We start from the raw sequence: 17633 nt of genomic DNA on the forward strand, positions 1-17633 counted from the left end.
GCGTTAACAAAGATTTTTAAGTTAAATCAAATATAGTGGTATTGATATCAGTAACTCGTATCGTATTTGTTACAGTTTTTGTTCAGTACTCTTTATTATTATAGGATACGAAATACACATTTCCTAACTTTTAGCACGGCCTGCTAACGGATTCCCTTGTGTGATTCTATCTGATTTAAAATATGTTCATACAGAAGGGTTATCATTATAGGTAACATTAGAGCCATAACCATGTCAACTATATTTAATTTACATGATTCTGAATCAGTGCAGGAACTATTACAAGGAAGGATTACAAATTACTCCCTGTTTCGACACCGTACTTATCTAAATAGGGGGTGGAGAGATAAGGGTAGATGGTTGCAGAGACTGAAATTATATTTGTGCTCTTGAATGGTTGGAGATATCTTGTCTTTCTTAAAATGGAGCACATTCCGAGTTTTACTGCTCACTAGAAAAGCAAAATTAGTTCCAGATATTGCAAATTAGTCCATTTATGCTCACTGAATGTTTAGACAATGGATCTAGCCTGTAAGTAAGCTTCGGTGCTCGACGTAGCGAGTCAAAATACTTTATGGAGGTGGTGGATATTTGGAGGCACGTCTCTGAATCCATAAAATCATGTTTTAGGACATCTTAGTTTGGGCTGGTGTGGGCTACTGTAATCAATTATATTGATTTCTCATATAATCATCAACTCGGATCGCGTTACCGAAACCTTTAGAAATAATAACCAACCTCCTTACAATTGTTTTAAATCTTCACAAATCCCAGAACTACTGCTTTTGAATACTTAGTAACTAATATTAGTTCACAACTGTTGTACTGGGTCTTTAATCCAAACTTTCACTTCCTGTGAGAGTATATTACTATTTCACCACACAGCCTCACCTTTTTCGTTTATATTATTCTGTAACGAATTCTTTGTTTCCATTTTACATAATAATCGTTTTTATAATCTATATATATATAAAAATGAATGTTTGTATGTTTGTCCTTTATGGAATCGTGAACTATTGGACCGATCATGATGAAAATTTGTACGTATATGTATTTTTCCACGGAGAAGGTTTATAAGCTATGCCCATCCCTTTCCCGATTCAGGATTCCGCCCCACTGGTTACAGAAATACCCATAAGAAATGCATTGCAGCAAACATATGTTAACGTCTTTTCAAATTTTTAATCAGCTGTTCTTTGTAAACATATATTACACTTATAGTTTTAAAGCATAGAGTAAGCTTAAGAGAAACGACAAATTTTGTTTAAACTGTTTTTGCAATCACTGTTAAACATAGACTTTACTATCCAGATAATACAATTCAAATTTGACGTAAAAATTCACCTTTAACTGCAATATTTATTTAATATAAAACCATGCTCATGCTTGATCAGAAGAGTAATGCAGATATCATAATTACTATCTTACGTTGGCTACAAATATAAAGAATGTTATAAAATCAACCTTAGTTGTTTTTTTTTGACAGAAGTATGGTTCTCAAAACTCCGTGTGTACATATTCTCTCGATCGAGACAACAAAGCAAGCTCAATCGTGGCATCGGAGATATAACTAATTTAATCTAAAATTTATTATAGTAAAAAAAAAAATTTACTAAGTAATATAAGGACTTCGGTTCTTAAGATTTGCGTGCGAAGCCGTGGGTAACAGCTAGATAGAGGCAGGAATATGGTACATACCTTCATAATACGCCCAAGAGGCTCACGATGGAACGACTATCAATTATCTCAGCAATGTTTAGAATGTGATAGAAAAAGAATAAGTGAATATAGTGTACTGTTTTCAACGGGAAATTGCGTGCGAAGCCGCGGGCAACTTTTGCAAAAAATTATTGAAATGCGCAGCAAAGCGCGCCGGGCCCGCTAGTTGTTTATATAATGCAACCTCAGAATGTAAGTTTACTATCTTGTCTTTTAATTGATTACAGTTAAATTTATGCTTACACATGCCTCGTATTACTTTTTTAATAACCATATCAATGAAATTAAACATTCTAAATTATGACCGTTTATACTAATTCAATATTGTTATTTCAGAGTCTAAATAACTAAGAAAAAATATGAAATTACAACTGTTAAGTCATTTAAAGTCATTTATGCTTAATTGTTTCTCAATATTTTTAATGCTTGAAATTGGTGGGATAAAATCTAAAGGACATATGTATAATGTCAGTACACAAATCACGGTATTATTTCTATGCAAATAAACAAACGTGTTACAAATTATCAAAGTTTATGCTCCTTTAAATAAAGCTTTCGCCTTATGTTGTAACACTTAACAGTGTGAACTTGCGAAAAAACAATGCACCGCCCTTAACTAAAATAAGACAGAATGTTTTTTCAGGATAAATATTGATTTTAGATACTAAATGAACAGAAATAAATCAATTAATTAATCCAGTGTATTTGCATGCCATAGTAAGAATAACTTTCTTTAACCGCTCAATAATCATAACAGTTAAAAAATAAGGCACACCTCAGTACATAATCTTATCATGCAATTGCAATGAAGAAATCCTAACATCAAACTTATGAATAAAAAATATTGAGGATGGAAATAATAATAGGTTTTTCTTTCCACTCAGTTGATGAAATTTTCAAAATAAAAACAATCGTATGCTTGTACGAACTTTTCAGGACATTAAGTACAAGTAGTTAATACACTTTTGTATCTGTGTCTCCCCCCTCCACCAAATTTGTGATCCACGCTACGCCTATGATGAGAGGAAGTCTTTTGATAATACAAAAGGTTTGTAAAAGTAAATTTTCTTCAAAATCAGCAAATACATGTGTTGTTATCATAGGATAGTTAATTAATAAATAAACTATTTTCATTACAAATTTCATTTAACAACATTTTCCTCTATCAGTTTAAATAATTTACAATAGGTATTAAATAATAGACCAGATTAAAACAGTTATAGTATTACAAATGGAACGTGTGTTTTATCTTATGTATGTTTATAATCTGCCATCGTTGCTTATTGTGAGCTATAATTACCGCTCTGCTATTGTGTCTCCTTTGTTAGTCGCTACCCACATCGTCAGCCATGTTACTGCCATACCGCCTCAATTCCCCCCCTGCAATTCGACCCTCATTCAGCGCTCCTTGTTCCCTCATTTTATTGTACTCATAATCGAAAAGTCGTTATGTTCGGTATTGAGTAATATTTAAAAGCAGCTTTTTTTCGTGACTTTGCCCGAAAGAGGTATTCCTCAGCATAATACCGGTAGTAAGATTCAGTTTAAGAACAACTTATAATTAAGAACTTTAAATGTTGTAAGCGTAATCTTTCAACCTGTATTTTATAACCAACCAAAGGAAGATAAAAATGCGATATAACTAACCTCCAGTCTACACCTTTGATAATATAAATTTATTTGATGTTATCAAAACAAAACTTTACGTATGAAAATAATTGCAGTATTAACTATTTGTACCTATTTTGGTTAAACAAGTTTAGTTGTATTTACAATCTGCTTATTTCAATAAATGAAAATACATACTTAAAATATATCGTCACGAGTACGATTTGAAGCAACCTTGCCAAACTCTGAATATACGTTTTACAAATGAATATTAAGCTATTAAGGTATAAGCGCTCTGACCAAAACGTTTTAGTATACAATTATTAATTAACAATTAACTCGTGGATTGGTTTCAGCGCACTTGTAAGAGAAGGAGATGAAGCCGCAGGGTTAAATTCCTTTTATAAACTATACTGAACACCATTTGGAATATATTATCCAAAATGCCATGAAGGTTATAGAATAAATCATAAGCGAGGATAGCTAATTCCTGGTTTTGAAGCCAATAAGGTGTAACTGGATAAGTATTAACAAACTATCTGTCGGTGTCAGCCATCAAAGAATGAAAAGTGTCTGGGGCGATGCTACTAAATGACGATAATTGCCAGAAGCTGGGACCTGTCTGAAGCCGGGAACTCCTACAGGTTGAGAGTTGAAGATACGGTTAGGATACAGGCCTGAGGTTAGAATATGGGCCTGAGCTTTGATCTCGTTTAAATTAAAATCATGTCAGAAGCCGGGAGCTCCTAGAAGTTGGGAGTTGGCCTGAGGTTTGAATATGGGCCTGAGCTTGGATCTCGTTTAAATTAAAATCAAGTCAGAAGCCGGGAGCTCCCAAAAGCTGGGATTTGCTGAGGCCAAGAGATCCTGAGATTGAGAGCTGGCCTGAGGTTATACAGGATATGGACCTGAGCTTGGGCCCAAGGTCAATTAAAAGCAACTGAAAAAATAGGAACATAAGTGTCAGCTTTTATACATTTTCATAGAACCCTCTTTTGACTTCCCTAGCATGCGTTGGAATCATAAATCTCTAAATCTATTCAAAACATTTGCTTATCACTGACAAGATTTGAAGACTTTATTGCTTTTCGCAGATAGGAAAGAATGCGAAAATTTTCTCCGAAGGCACACTACTGTAGCTGTAACTGTACATATATATTTACTCATTATCCAGCAAAAGTATTAAAAGTTAATATGACATATGTTTTCTATATTTTTAGCAATTCATTGCATTAAAAAAATATTTGTATTGTTATGAAGTGTTATTTGAAATCTTGTGCCATTTTCAGTTCGTTGTTAGCACAGTAAATAGAATAAACATAATAGGGTACTCCAGTTCAATGTTCAATGTATAAAGTCGAAACATAACACTTTATAGTGCGATAAAGTGTAACACAAAGCGAAGTGAATCCTTTGTTTTATGTTAACTTCCGACCAATGGGTTAACCGCTATTAACCCCAAAATCTAAATTTCCACGTAAAAATTACAAAAAAGTTGCACATAATCACGTTTTTCGGCCAAACCACTGGAGATGGAGCAAAAAGTCACTAGACCTTTTTTGTAGATCGCGCAATTTGCTAATTTGATTGGTCAATCAGATTTGAGTTACGACCAACTGTTTGGCCGCCATCGGGCTCTAAACATTATTTTTAGCGAAAAAATCTCTGAAATGTCAAATATTCGAGCATTTTTTCGCTTAACCATGGAAGATAGAGCAAAAAGTCACTGGACCTTTTTTGTAGTTCACTTCATTCCTGACTAATGATTTTCCGTCAGATCTGGGCTAGCTCCATCGGTTCGCCCGCTATCGGAGTGGCAGACCTGGTCTGCTTTGCACGCTAGCTGAATTTGTAGCTCCTTGTTTTTTACTGTGTTTTGGCAGTTTACAAGTGTTGTTAGCACTCACGGTGCGTAGTAGTATATAGCGAATGACTTGGCGCGGCATATTTGACGCCGCAGTGCTGCTCACAGACATTGCAGTAAGTAAAACTATATGTGGAATTGTGTCTGATAACTGACAAGAGGGACAGTGGAGGCCGGCGAGATAACAGCAGTCAAGTTTCTGCGCAATCACCTGGCGCACGCCCCACTCCGCCTCACCAAGAGTACCAACCTAACCTGTAACTAACCTCTGTCAAGGAAAAGGCACTGGATCACCCACCCACTGCGAAGATTTTCTGTTGCGCCTTCAGATAGTTCACTGCTACACACGCTACATCCCTGCTTGGACATTGCATATGAAAATATTGAAGCTTTTATCGTTTAGTTTAGAGATATAACGACTGATCCACAATACAGTATTATTTTAATTAGTTTCATTGTAACTTAATTAATAGTTTAGTTGTAATAAGTGGGTTACTAATAATAGTTTAAATAATAATTGTGTAATTGTATAGCAATTGTAACAGTAATTGTATTGGTTTAAGTGGTAATTTATTAATTGTACAGTAACTGTTATTTATTGAATTTATTTATTTATTTTTAATCAGTTTTCATAGATTTAGTTATTTTAGTAACCCGACAAAATGCCTCGTCTGACTAGATCCAGTGAGTTACTGAATATTGTTGACGGTCTATACTTTATAGACAACAACTATGTTATTGACCTGGCCTCTAGGGTATATAACGAGCTTAGGTCCATCACAGCCACTTTGGGGGAAGACGCTATTGAGAAACTTATTCCTCATGTAGTTACACTGTTCAGCAAATTAAATGAGCTCGCTGGGGCGTGACGCAGCTGTACAACTTCCAGACCCAGTCCGAGAACAGTCTCTCAGCTACAGCACTCATGACATCACGGACAACGTTTTAGACGAGCTGCAGTTGCCTTCCTCGGCATCTTCTGCGACCCTTAGTCACGAGAACTCCTCTGCACGCAACGTCTTTATAGACGACTTCAGGGACGTGTTGTTGCTGGGTGACTCGCTTCTTCGTCACACGAGCAGGAACTGTTATGAACAGGGGGGCTTATGTTGAGTGCTGTCCAGGGGGTTGGATATTAGATATAAAGAAAAGATTGTTAACATATTTATATGTAATTTATCATTAAATATATATTCATGTAGGAACTAACAATCTAAAGCGTGGGTATAGGGGAGGTCCTGGCTACAATGGGGGCCACGGGAAACGTTGAGGCTCTCCACGCAATGGAAGACCTTCCTGCTGTTCACTGCCAGGACAAGGTTTCCTCAAGCTAAGGTTGTCCTCAACAGTGTTTTAATCAGACGTGATCTCACATACAAAACACTGTTTGACTTCAACGAGCAGTTAGAGTTGATGTGTCTCAACTTCAATGTTGAGTTTTGTTGAGGCAAACTGTTGTGTGTGGCAGGAGGGACCTTGCTCGCGATGGGATACAACCTCAACAGGAGAGGTGTGTCGCGTCTGGGTTCCTTGTTTGAAGATGTAACAGCGGAACTCTTACTAAGCAGCACTGACCAGGCTGCAGCCAATGTTAACCTCAGCTGCAGGCCAGGAATGAGATTGCAGTGAATAGTGATCCTGCTGTGAGTGACGCCATCCATGAATCACAAAACAAATCGGGAAACTAGCTGAGGAGGGGGGTATAGGTAGTTTGAAAATAGCTCACTTAAAACATGCGATCTCTAAACACTGGGTTCTTTGAAATGTGTACGCTAGTAAATGACTTTGGATTTGATATATCTTTGGAGTAACAGAAACATGGGCTGCACTCTGGTACCGGGCCCCCTCAGACACTTACATAATACCAGGGTACACAATGATTAGATCTGACCGTTCACAGCCCGGCTCAGAGGGTGGTGGTGTTGATGTGTATGTCAAGGATGGCGTGGTATACGAACAGCACTACCTTGCGGAACATGTTGACCCTGGTATTGATTACGTCCTCTTTAGTTTTAAGACAAAAGGGGATGAAATTTGGGATATGTTTTGCTTATAGGCCCCCTCGCCTTAGATACACTTGTCTCACCTCTCTATTGCGCTCGCTGTTTATTGATTTTAGCGATTGAAGTCAGAATGTCTGTATTTATGGGTGATATTGAACATTGATTTGTTATCCAAAAGAAAGGAATGACGCCCAGTAATTTACGTCGGCTCTTACATGAACGTAATGCAGTGCAATTAGTGAATGAGCCTACTAGAGTAACATCTACTTCAGCAACATTGATTGATCACTTAATTGTGGATTAAGTCTACCAGTACGAAAATTGAGAGGGTTGGTGTTCTTGATGTGTCTAGCCTGAAAGACCACAGGGGAATTGTTTTATAAACTGATCATAAATTGGTCTACTGTACCTTGAAGTTTTTAAGAGAGAAAAAATGAGCACCACATTATAAGGTATAGAGATTTTTCTAAGTTTGATCAGGAAAAGGCACTTAAAGAAATTGCTGAAATAAAACTGGGGAGAGTGCCTTACAGATAGACAACGTAGATGATATAGAAAGGTTCCTGGCAAACAACATTTATGAATGTATTTAACACCAAAATGCACCTGTGGTATGTAGAAAGGTCAGTAAGAAAAAAATCACCTTGGCGAAATGAAATTATAAAGCGTATGACAAGAACAAAGAACAAGATGAGGAAAAAAGTACTGGAAAACAAGGCTAAAACTCAGACTGGGATAATTACAAGGACATAAGAAACAGGTTAAATTGTGTTGGTCTGGCGAACAAAAAAGGATTACTTTTCTGAGAAGCTGGCTTCATCAGATAACCCTACAGACTTCTGGTCTTGCGTTAAGCAAAGTGGGAATAGCAGGCCAAAATTCCAATAAGAACTTCCCCCCCGGTCTTAAGCCCAATGACATGAATAAGTTCTTTTCTGAAATGGGTTCTGGAAGTAACATCGACGATAGACTACTTGACTTACTGAACAAAACCCGTCTATCTAACACAAGACAGAATTTAGTTTCAGACCAGTTACTGAGGAGGAAGTGAAGGAAGTTATGAATGAAGTGAAATCACGTGCAGTGGGACATGATGATATATCAATAATGATGATCGTCAGTCCGTATGCTATAGGGGCAATCACCCATTTGGTGAATACATCGCTGGCAAATGGGCTGTTTCCAAGCAGATGGAAAACAAAGCATTATGCTCCCACTTCCAAAAGTAGCTTCTCCTGCCACTGCCCAGCATTTCAGACCGATCTCTATTCTGCCAGCAATGTCAAGCTACTAGAAAAAACAGTAATCCGACAAATAAGCAAGTTTGAAGAACGACACCAAAATACTACCTGCACTCCAGTCTGGTTTTCGACAAAACTATAGCACATGCACTGCACTTGTTAACCTGTTCAGTGACGTAATTGATGCAAGAGATGACGGTAAAAGTAGTACAATTGTGCTTATTGACTACTCTCAAGCATTTGACTCGATCTCTCACGAACTTATGGCAGCGAAGCTTCATTATTATGGATTTGATGACTTGGCTATAGATTGGATGAAGTCATTTCTCACAGGAAGAAAGCAAGCCACAAGAATTGGGAGTGAGACTTCGGATCCGCTCATTAAAGAGCGAGGTGTGCCTCAAGGTAGCTGTTTGGGGCCCATCTTGTTCAATTTTTATACAGCTGACCTCCCCAATTATCTTCAACACTGTAAGGTCCATCTATACGCAGATGACTGTCAGCTGCATCTGTCTTACAAGCAGAGTTTGATGGAAGAAGCTGTTAACAATATAAATTATGATCTGCACAACATATGTGCATGGGCTGAAAACAACGGCCTGAAAATTAATTCAAAAAAGTGCAGTGTCCTACATACAGCTTCTCAGCACGTTGTACAACGGCTACATGGTAGTGGGTTGTGTGTGATGCTCGGAGATGAGGAGTTACCAGTATGTGACAAGATAACTACTCTCGGGGTCGTGTTAGACAACAATCTGACATTTTCTGACCATGTCACATTTACTTGTCAACGAGCACTGGACAGACTTAGGGGACTTTACAGGTTTAGAAGTTTTCTCCCAGAGTCCGCCAAACTTAAGCTCCTACAGTCACTTATCCTGTCTGTTTTCTACTATTGCTATCCTGCATACGGAAATAGTATCTCCAAGGGGGACTACGGTAGGATCCAAAAAATGTAAAACACAGCCATTAGGTTTGTGTTTTGTTTGAAAAAATATGACCATGTGACAGCTTACCGCGAGGCTGCCAAACTTGCCCCAATGACGACCGTATGGAGGATAATGACGTGCTGTATGGTGCACAAGGCCCTTACACTTGGAGTGCCTGGGTACCTTACTGACCGGCTCCAGTGTCGAGACGAGGTTTCCCTGCGCAGCACTCGCCATGGTGGAGTGCTTCACTTTCCCAAAATTAAGTTAGAATTGGGAAGAACATGTTTTTCTTATTTTGGGCCAAAGATGTACAATGACCTCCCCGAACCCATTAAAAAGTTATCATGCCCTAGTTTCAAGAAAAATTTTTTAAAAAATCTGTGGTATAGGCATTGATGTTGTATATTTATTTGTTATCTTACTTCTTGTATTTACTCTTAGGCCTAGATAAGTTTGTGTCATTTTTGTATTTATTTTAGTTTTTAGACGACAGCAATTCTGAAAAGCAGTATTGCACTGAGAAGCGCTGGATTAATAAAGGCATTTTTATTTATTTATTTACTTATTACAAAAAAGGCCTGCAAGGGTAAAAAATGCAGGTTTTTTGGTGAAATTTTTTTGAGTGGTTTAAAATTAAAATTCCCGGTTTTCAGACTTTTCCGGTTGGTTATACCGCAAAAGGTAGGCTACCTTAATTTTTACCTTATAAAATTAAGGTTTGATTTAACCTTCAAGGCTTGATAGCGGCTAAAAGGTTGGTCGTAGCTCAAAACACGTATTTTAATAAGTTTTAGTAAATGACGTGTTCTACAAAAAAAGTCTAGTAACTTTTGCCCTATCCTAAATGGTCTGGCCGAAAAACCTGTTTAAATGGAAATATTTTATAATTATTACGTGAGAATTTTGTTTCTGGAGGCGGTAGCAGCCGAACCATTGGTCATAACTTAAATCCAAAATTTTCAACAAATAGACAATCTAGAGATCTAAAACAAAGGTTAGGTAGCTTTTTGTCGTATATCCTGAAGTAAGCCCTTAAATCTCTCTTTAATGGAAAATCATGGTTTTAGCAATTTCAGGAGTTGTAAATATGATGCGACTATAATTTGTGCAATCCGTTCTAGTTCCGGATTTAACTTGTGTCACTACGTTAACGAGTGACTACAACCCCACATCGTCAATTGGCTGAGCGTTAGCGAAGGGTAAATAATAGATAGGGACAGAGTACTTTTTAATTAATTTAATGAAATAGTGATTCATTGTCAACAGTCTGGTATTTAATGATAATTTCCTAAGTAATATAAACCCCCAGATCAACGTTTTATTTTGATAAAAATTACTGTACACATATTCTCGTAGCAGAGACACACATTTCCCAGAAAAGTACTTCGCGTACTTATAACCCCCCGATAACATAAACCCCCCTCTCGGGAATTTCCTGGTAGATGAACTCCTGATTAAGTTAAACCCTCTGATCAACTTAATAATCTATTAATACAAAATAATGCGATCTAAAAAAGGTCTAGTGACTTTTTGCCCTATCACCATCGGTTTGGCTAATAAATGTTAATATTTTTTATTGTACAATTTTTTATTGGAGTCGATAGCGGTTGACCAGATTGTGCTAGCTTAAATCTCAAAACATTCATAAATTTATAGGATCTACAAAACATTTTTCAGTAGCTTTTTGGTGTATATCTTTCCGTAAGCTTGTTATACGCTCTCAATGACAAAATCGTTTTTGTGAATTGGCAATTTTAGGGATTTTTTATTTTTTCCGACTAAAAATTGTGCAATTCATAACAGTTCCAGATTTAGTTTGTATTACCAAGTAAACGACTGACTAGTATACGTCTACTAGAGCACATTGAGAATTGACTGAGCGTTAGCTAAGGTCAATAGTAATTAGGGACATAGTGAATTTTATTTATGCTCACAAACACAACACCCTCCAAAAGAGGCCCACGTGTGTCTTAACCCCCGGTAAGATTACCCTCCTTGAATTTTCTGGTATGACCTGATAATATCCTGAGTAAATTTAACCCCCTTATGTCTTAACCCCCGGTAACATCAAACACCCCCACCCCGTAATTTCCTTGAATGACTAAATAAACCCCTGGGCAGATTAAACCCCTAAACAACTTGAAAATACTGACTTAGGGTTGGTTTTTATAATAATTACAATAAACAACTCACAAAATCTGACCAGTGCAGACTTTTCTTGTAAGCTCTGTGCCGGTTAAACCAATGATCCTATATCAAATCCAACGCCAAAATGGAAACACAAAATTAAATTTCGACAAAAAAGGTCCAGTCAATTTTTGTCGTAACTCCTACGATTAAGCCACAAAACGCCCTCAAACTCAAAACTCTGGTTAAAATTAAATACTCAACTTACCACTTTCTGGCGAACATAATCGCGGACTTTACTGTATTTATCTCCCCAATTCTCTTGTCTCCTAAATAGCAAATTTGCAAAATTTGCTAACACGTCACTAATTTTTCGCTGAAATCCATTGTTTATTTTTATATACCACACGCAATTTGGCTGAGCGTTAGCGAAGCATTATCACCCGTACGATTCTCCGAATCGGATGCAGCAGGGAACATGGAACCTCATGTCCGAATTAAACCAATCACCAAATCTATCTAATCCCCGAATTTATATGTGAAATGTTAGACTCCGGGCTCCATAGCGGCCAAACCGTTGATCGTAGCCCAAAATAGATGTGGTACTGGAATTAGAAAATCACGTGATCTACAAAAAGACTTCAGTTACTTTTTATCGTCAATAGTTTGGCTGCAAAACTCGTTTATATTCAAATATTTTGTAATTTTTACATGAGATTTCTGCTTCTGGAGGCGGTTGCGGTTGAACCATCGGTTGTAACTTAAAAATTAAATTTTTTATAACTAGACAATGATTAGATCTACAAAGGTCAAGCACTCTTTTCGTATATACTTGCATAAGCCCGATAAACGCTCTCAATGGTAAAATGTTTGTCGTGAATTGGCTATTTTAGGTAGTTTGAAGAACTATGCGACCACAATTTGTAGAATTACCCTAGGAATTACTCCTGAGTAAAATGAAAACCCCCGATCAACTTAACAATCAGATAAAGACCAAAAATGTGTGCAATTCATCCCCGTTCCAGGTTGAATTTTTATGAACGAATTACTAATATACGTTTACTAGCCCACATCGTGAATTGGCTGAGCGTAAGCGAAGCGTCAAAGTAGATAGGGGCAGAGTGAATTTTAATTATGTTCACAGACACAACACACAACGTGTGTCATAAACCCCCGGTAACATTTACCCTCACCCCGAAATTTCCTGGTATGACCAAATAATCTCCTTAGTAAATCAAACCCCTTGATTTCTTAACCCCCGGTAACATTAACCCCCCCCCACCACAGGGAATTATCTGGGATGAATAGTTAAACTCCTGAGCAAATTATACTCCCTTAACATTTTAAAATTCTAACTTAGAATAGGTTTTTATTATCATTACACTAAACAATTCACATTAGCTGACCAGTGCAAACTTTTCTTCCATGCTGTGTATTGGCTAAACCGAAACTCGGAAGCTAAAATCCGAGGTCAGAATCGAAAGATTAAATTAAATTTCCGACAAGAAAGGTCCAGTCACTTTTTCTCGTATCTCTATTTAATGGTTAAGCTACAAAACGCCCTCAAAGTCCAAAGTTTGGTTGAATCCGGAATGAATCAATAAAATAGGTCTACTTTAAACTTCCAGATCCCTAATCTAATGCTCGGACTTAACCTGTCTCCGAATTCCGCTTATCCCCGCATTTAGCCAACTCCCCAATTAGGGGCCTGGGGCGAGTGTAATACTATACACTAGAACGGAGTAAACAGTTTCGTATAAAAGAATGTATTAAATATATTTTTCCTTATATTTCAAAAAGTGGCCTGTCTTCTTTTAAACCCAATCCGGCTGTTCCCTTGGGAATTTAATTTTTTTTGTACAGATATATTTTTGAAAAAGTCATAAACGTAATTCTTTTCCATGTGATTTATTTCCCCATCCAAATAACAGCTAAGGGATGAATAGTTACCTCGAATAAATATACAAGGGAAATGACTTTTAATGTATATATCAGATATAATATTCCATTTATGAAAAATGTCAAATGTATCTCCAGAATCTGCTAATGTCTACTTCTGAAATGCAGGAGTCTTGAAGTGAGTAAAGTTCAAAACAGTATCTTATTGAAAATAACTGATATAATTAGATATTTAGTTTAAGTAAAAATTTTTTTACAGAATTTCAATAAATTAAATCCAATTTTCTGATCACAGAGAATTTAAATTTCTAAAGTTTACAAACATAAAAGGAATCTAATAATAGTAAAATTAATATTGAGTCCTATTTAATAACTAAAAATTATAAACAGGAATCAATTTCAAGTGAAGCGACGTATTTTGAATGGAATTACTATAATTGTATATAATATATATTATTAAACATATCCAATTCAAAAGATTATGTGTAATGGAGTTTATTTTATAAGAAGATTTCCATCTCTTAAAAGAAAGTAATGTGAAAGTTTAAATCTATGTTGTATATACTACTACTTATTTTCCAATATTAATTTTATGTTTGCGAAACCTTTCATAATAAAAGATTTTATCGTCAGGAAACTTCAGAAAAAGTAAATTTAGAAAATATGCAGTAATTTACTAATGGTATTAAATGAAAATATGTCCAATGCTCCTAGAATCATCATTCTCCTACCTCACTTGTCTGACAACGAATGCCTTTTACCTGGCAGTTTCTCAGTAGCAACTATGCTTAACCTGGATAAATTAAAGTAAAACAAATAAGATTTTAGGAAAATATTGCTACTAGAACTTTGGAATAGTGTTTTCAATAAAATAGACGTTAAAAACCTTTTAAAAAGGCTATCTCTTTAATTAAAAACCAATATCAGTTTATAAGTAGTAATAATTGTTTAGTCATGAAATTAGAAATAAGAGACAAGGACTTCAAGTTGCCTATATTGTACAGATTAAGGGCCCACGAGAATTGAAGAATTACTACAACTTAAGAAGGGTCAGTAGGCACAAACATTTATTTTAATTTTTGTTGTAAATTATTCTTTAAATTGTTAGCTTTAATTTGATATAGGGTTTATGCGGAAATGTCATCAGAAAGTATTTTTAATGCTTTTTCAAAGATAACATGTCATGCAAAACAGGACGACGTTGCTCCTGGGCCAGTGTGAGGAAGTTCTTTGTAGTACACAGTATACTTCGTTATGTTTTTCTGTTGCATAAATTGGCAGCTTGCTTAGAGGCTTTGACAGTCAAAACAGATGATTTGTCAGAAAATTTTTTTCTCTTGTTTACGTCTAGAGTATTGATTATTTATACATCTGTTCAATGTTTGTTGACAAACAGTGATGAGTATTCTTTTGATAAAACTGAGTGGATTTTAAAAAGAGGAAAAATGTTGGTAAAAGAAACGCATGGTTGAAGTTAGTCCTGCAAAACCAAGTTCTTTCAGCCAATATTAATCAATCCTCCCTTTACAAAGCTAACCTATCAAAGTACAAGTCCGAAAAGCGGAAAAGCTACGGAAGACATTCAAAAAGAACCTAGACAGAAGAATTAGTTGCCAAGAAAAAGCTAGAAGATGAGTTTTTAGCCGAAGAAGGCCCAGATAGGTTTTCCGGTACTTTGGGATTATACCGACCACACCCAGACATGAATCGTTATTTCACATTTCGTTTCTACTGATTACTAGATTAGCGTAGAACAATATTTCGTCAATATAAAACAGGAATTGTCTTATCGCAAACACCTCTCCATCCTCAGACAGAGGTCAAAGTCGAGCGTCTAGTAGATAACGTGATTGCAGAGTCTCGCCGCCCGTTCAGCTGGTGCATCGCTTTGTTGTACTTCCGTGTTTTACCTCTACATTTCTCCAAACACAAAAATTCAACAAAAACAAACATTTACCAAACTAAACTTTTTATTAAAAAAACACTCAAAACTTGTTTTTATTCTTGATCACATTCCGCCACCCAAAATGCGAGTGCCTCCGGCCATCAGCGCGGGCTTCGACAGCACCTTCGGTGCTGCCCCGCGCTGATGTCGACGAAAGAAAAACATCCCTCGAGATAGTACCTATCAGTAAAATATCAAATTCTAGAGGGGCTAATCAGAAATATAAATTGAATTGTAATGGAAAGGCAATGATGTACCGTGCAAATCACGTGATGCCGCGCGGCCTGCCGTAATCAGGATTCTCGAGAAAGATAAGATAACAGCGACAACAATACCGATCACAATACCTGGAAATGCTTGTAAGTTTGTAATTTTGTAATTGAAGAGTTGTTTTTTCGTTCTATCATGTTTGTTTCTATAAATTTCTATTTTTGTGTTCTTCATACTGGTGTGGTCGGTATAATCCCAAAGTACCGGTTTTCCTATGGTCTTGGAATGTATTAGGTATCTAAGATTTTTAGTCACTGTATTCTTCTTTTGTAGCTGTTTTTCCGAAACTTAAGTATTATAACATAAATAACCCATTATCTCAGAGACTAATCAATACATCCCAATGAAAGTTTGTGCCCGTATGAATGTAGTATAGATACAAATTTTAACGGATATATTTTTTGTAATTATTATGCAACAAAAATATTTTTTTTTAAGCAATGTAAACTTTTAAAACATTTAGATATTTAGTAATAATTATTATTTGACAAAAATACAAGGTTTAAATGTCCCCACCTATCTCTGTAAGTAAATGGTTGAAATTTGGAAGTGATCTAACCACTATTTCAGAGTCATACTAACTTTCATAAATCGTAATACATTACACTAATTTAGTTCTTTACACTAATATTATATGTTAATCTCTATTTGGGCTTCATCGTAATCTCTCCACAATTGCCGCTGTGTCTTTATTTCTTTAAAAAGGTGTAGCACTTTTGGTTCTCAACAATTTAAAAAGAAAGAAAAGAAAGAACAATTTGATTCTTTTTTCTGAGGTAAATAAGGCTTTTGACGTCGTTAACCAGGGACTGTCAGATTTTCTTAAAATAGTGTAATAGTGTGAGTCAAGACTAAGATATGGAATAGTTTTCTGGGAAATCTTTCTTCAGAATTTCAAAAGAATTTAAGTTGCGCATGGTTTTCCGTATAGTTTTCGGTCTTGGACGCGATAAATTTGTAGAGGATAGTTTTCGACCAGATAGTATCTTTACTCTCTCCTCTGTTTAGATTTATCGTTTTATTAGTTATAGTTTTAATAAAGACAATGTGTTTAAAATAACAGGTCATAGAACAATATAAACTAAAATCTAAATATTTATAATAATTAAATTCTCTATTTTGGTCCTAAATAATTAGTAATTAAAAAAGTGTAAAAGTACAAATCTCAAGTCAGACATTAAAGGTCCACGATATTTCCTTATCTTGGTAGTACATACAGTTTTAGATTATCAAAATACATTTGATTATTAAAATATGATTTAAATCAATTAAACACGTCATTGCATAACTTTAGCATACTTAGTAGTAATTTTATTTCTATACATAGATCAACTATACAAAACACGTTTTGATAAATATCAAATTTTCTACATTTCCCTATCTTAAGTTTTTTTATGGAATTTTCTACCATACCATAGTGAAACAATTTTGTTCGAAACTTAACGAAAAGTGTAACAGGAACAGCGAATGAAATAAAAGATTTAAAATATTACAATCGGCAAACGAAAAGGTGTGCTTTTATTTTTTTTAGTTAAAACTAACACTTTCAACACTTATCATTAACAAAAGTTACTAATATACAACTACTTTTAACATTAATAAAGATGAGAATAATGTTTAGACTATTACAAACTAGCCGTTCAAAGTGCCTCGGTAAGTGTTCAATGCCATTACTCGTCGTCTCTCTCACTCGAGCGCGGGAAGTGCTGCTGGATAAAGAATTAATATTTTTAAACAAAAAATCTAACAATCAGAAACATTTTTCATTATTTCCATGGTAATCAAAATTAATAGCTCATTCAAAATTCAAAATTGAAGCATCAACATGCTACAAAGTTTAGGCCGAATATTATTTGATTTCTAACCATAGCTGTCACCTCAATTTTGGATTTACCTCCATAAGGAATGATAGATTGTTAAAGAGCTTGTTAATAGCATGTCAGCTAGATTTTTACCCCGTCAGGGCGAAGTAGAATGTGCCACCTCTGGCTCAGTTTTGACAGAGGTGAGTGTATGGTTCCGTGT

This window comes from Homalodisca vitripennis, chromosome 3, assembly GCF_021130785.1.
Source record: "Homalodisca vitripennis isolate AUS2020 chromosome 3, UT_GWSS_2.1, whole genome shotgun sequence".
In the NCBI taxonomy this organism is placed as follows: domain Eukaryota; kingdom Metazoa; phylum Arthropoda; class Insecta; order Hemiptera; family Cicadellidae; genus Homalodisca; species Homalodisca vitripennis.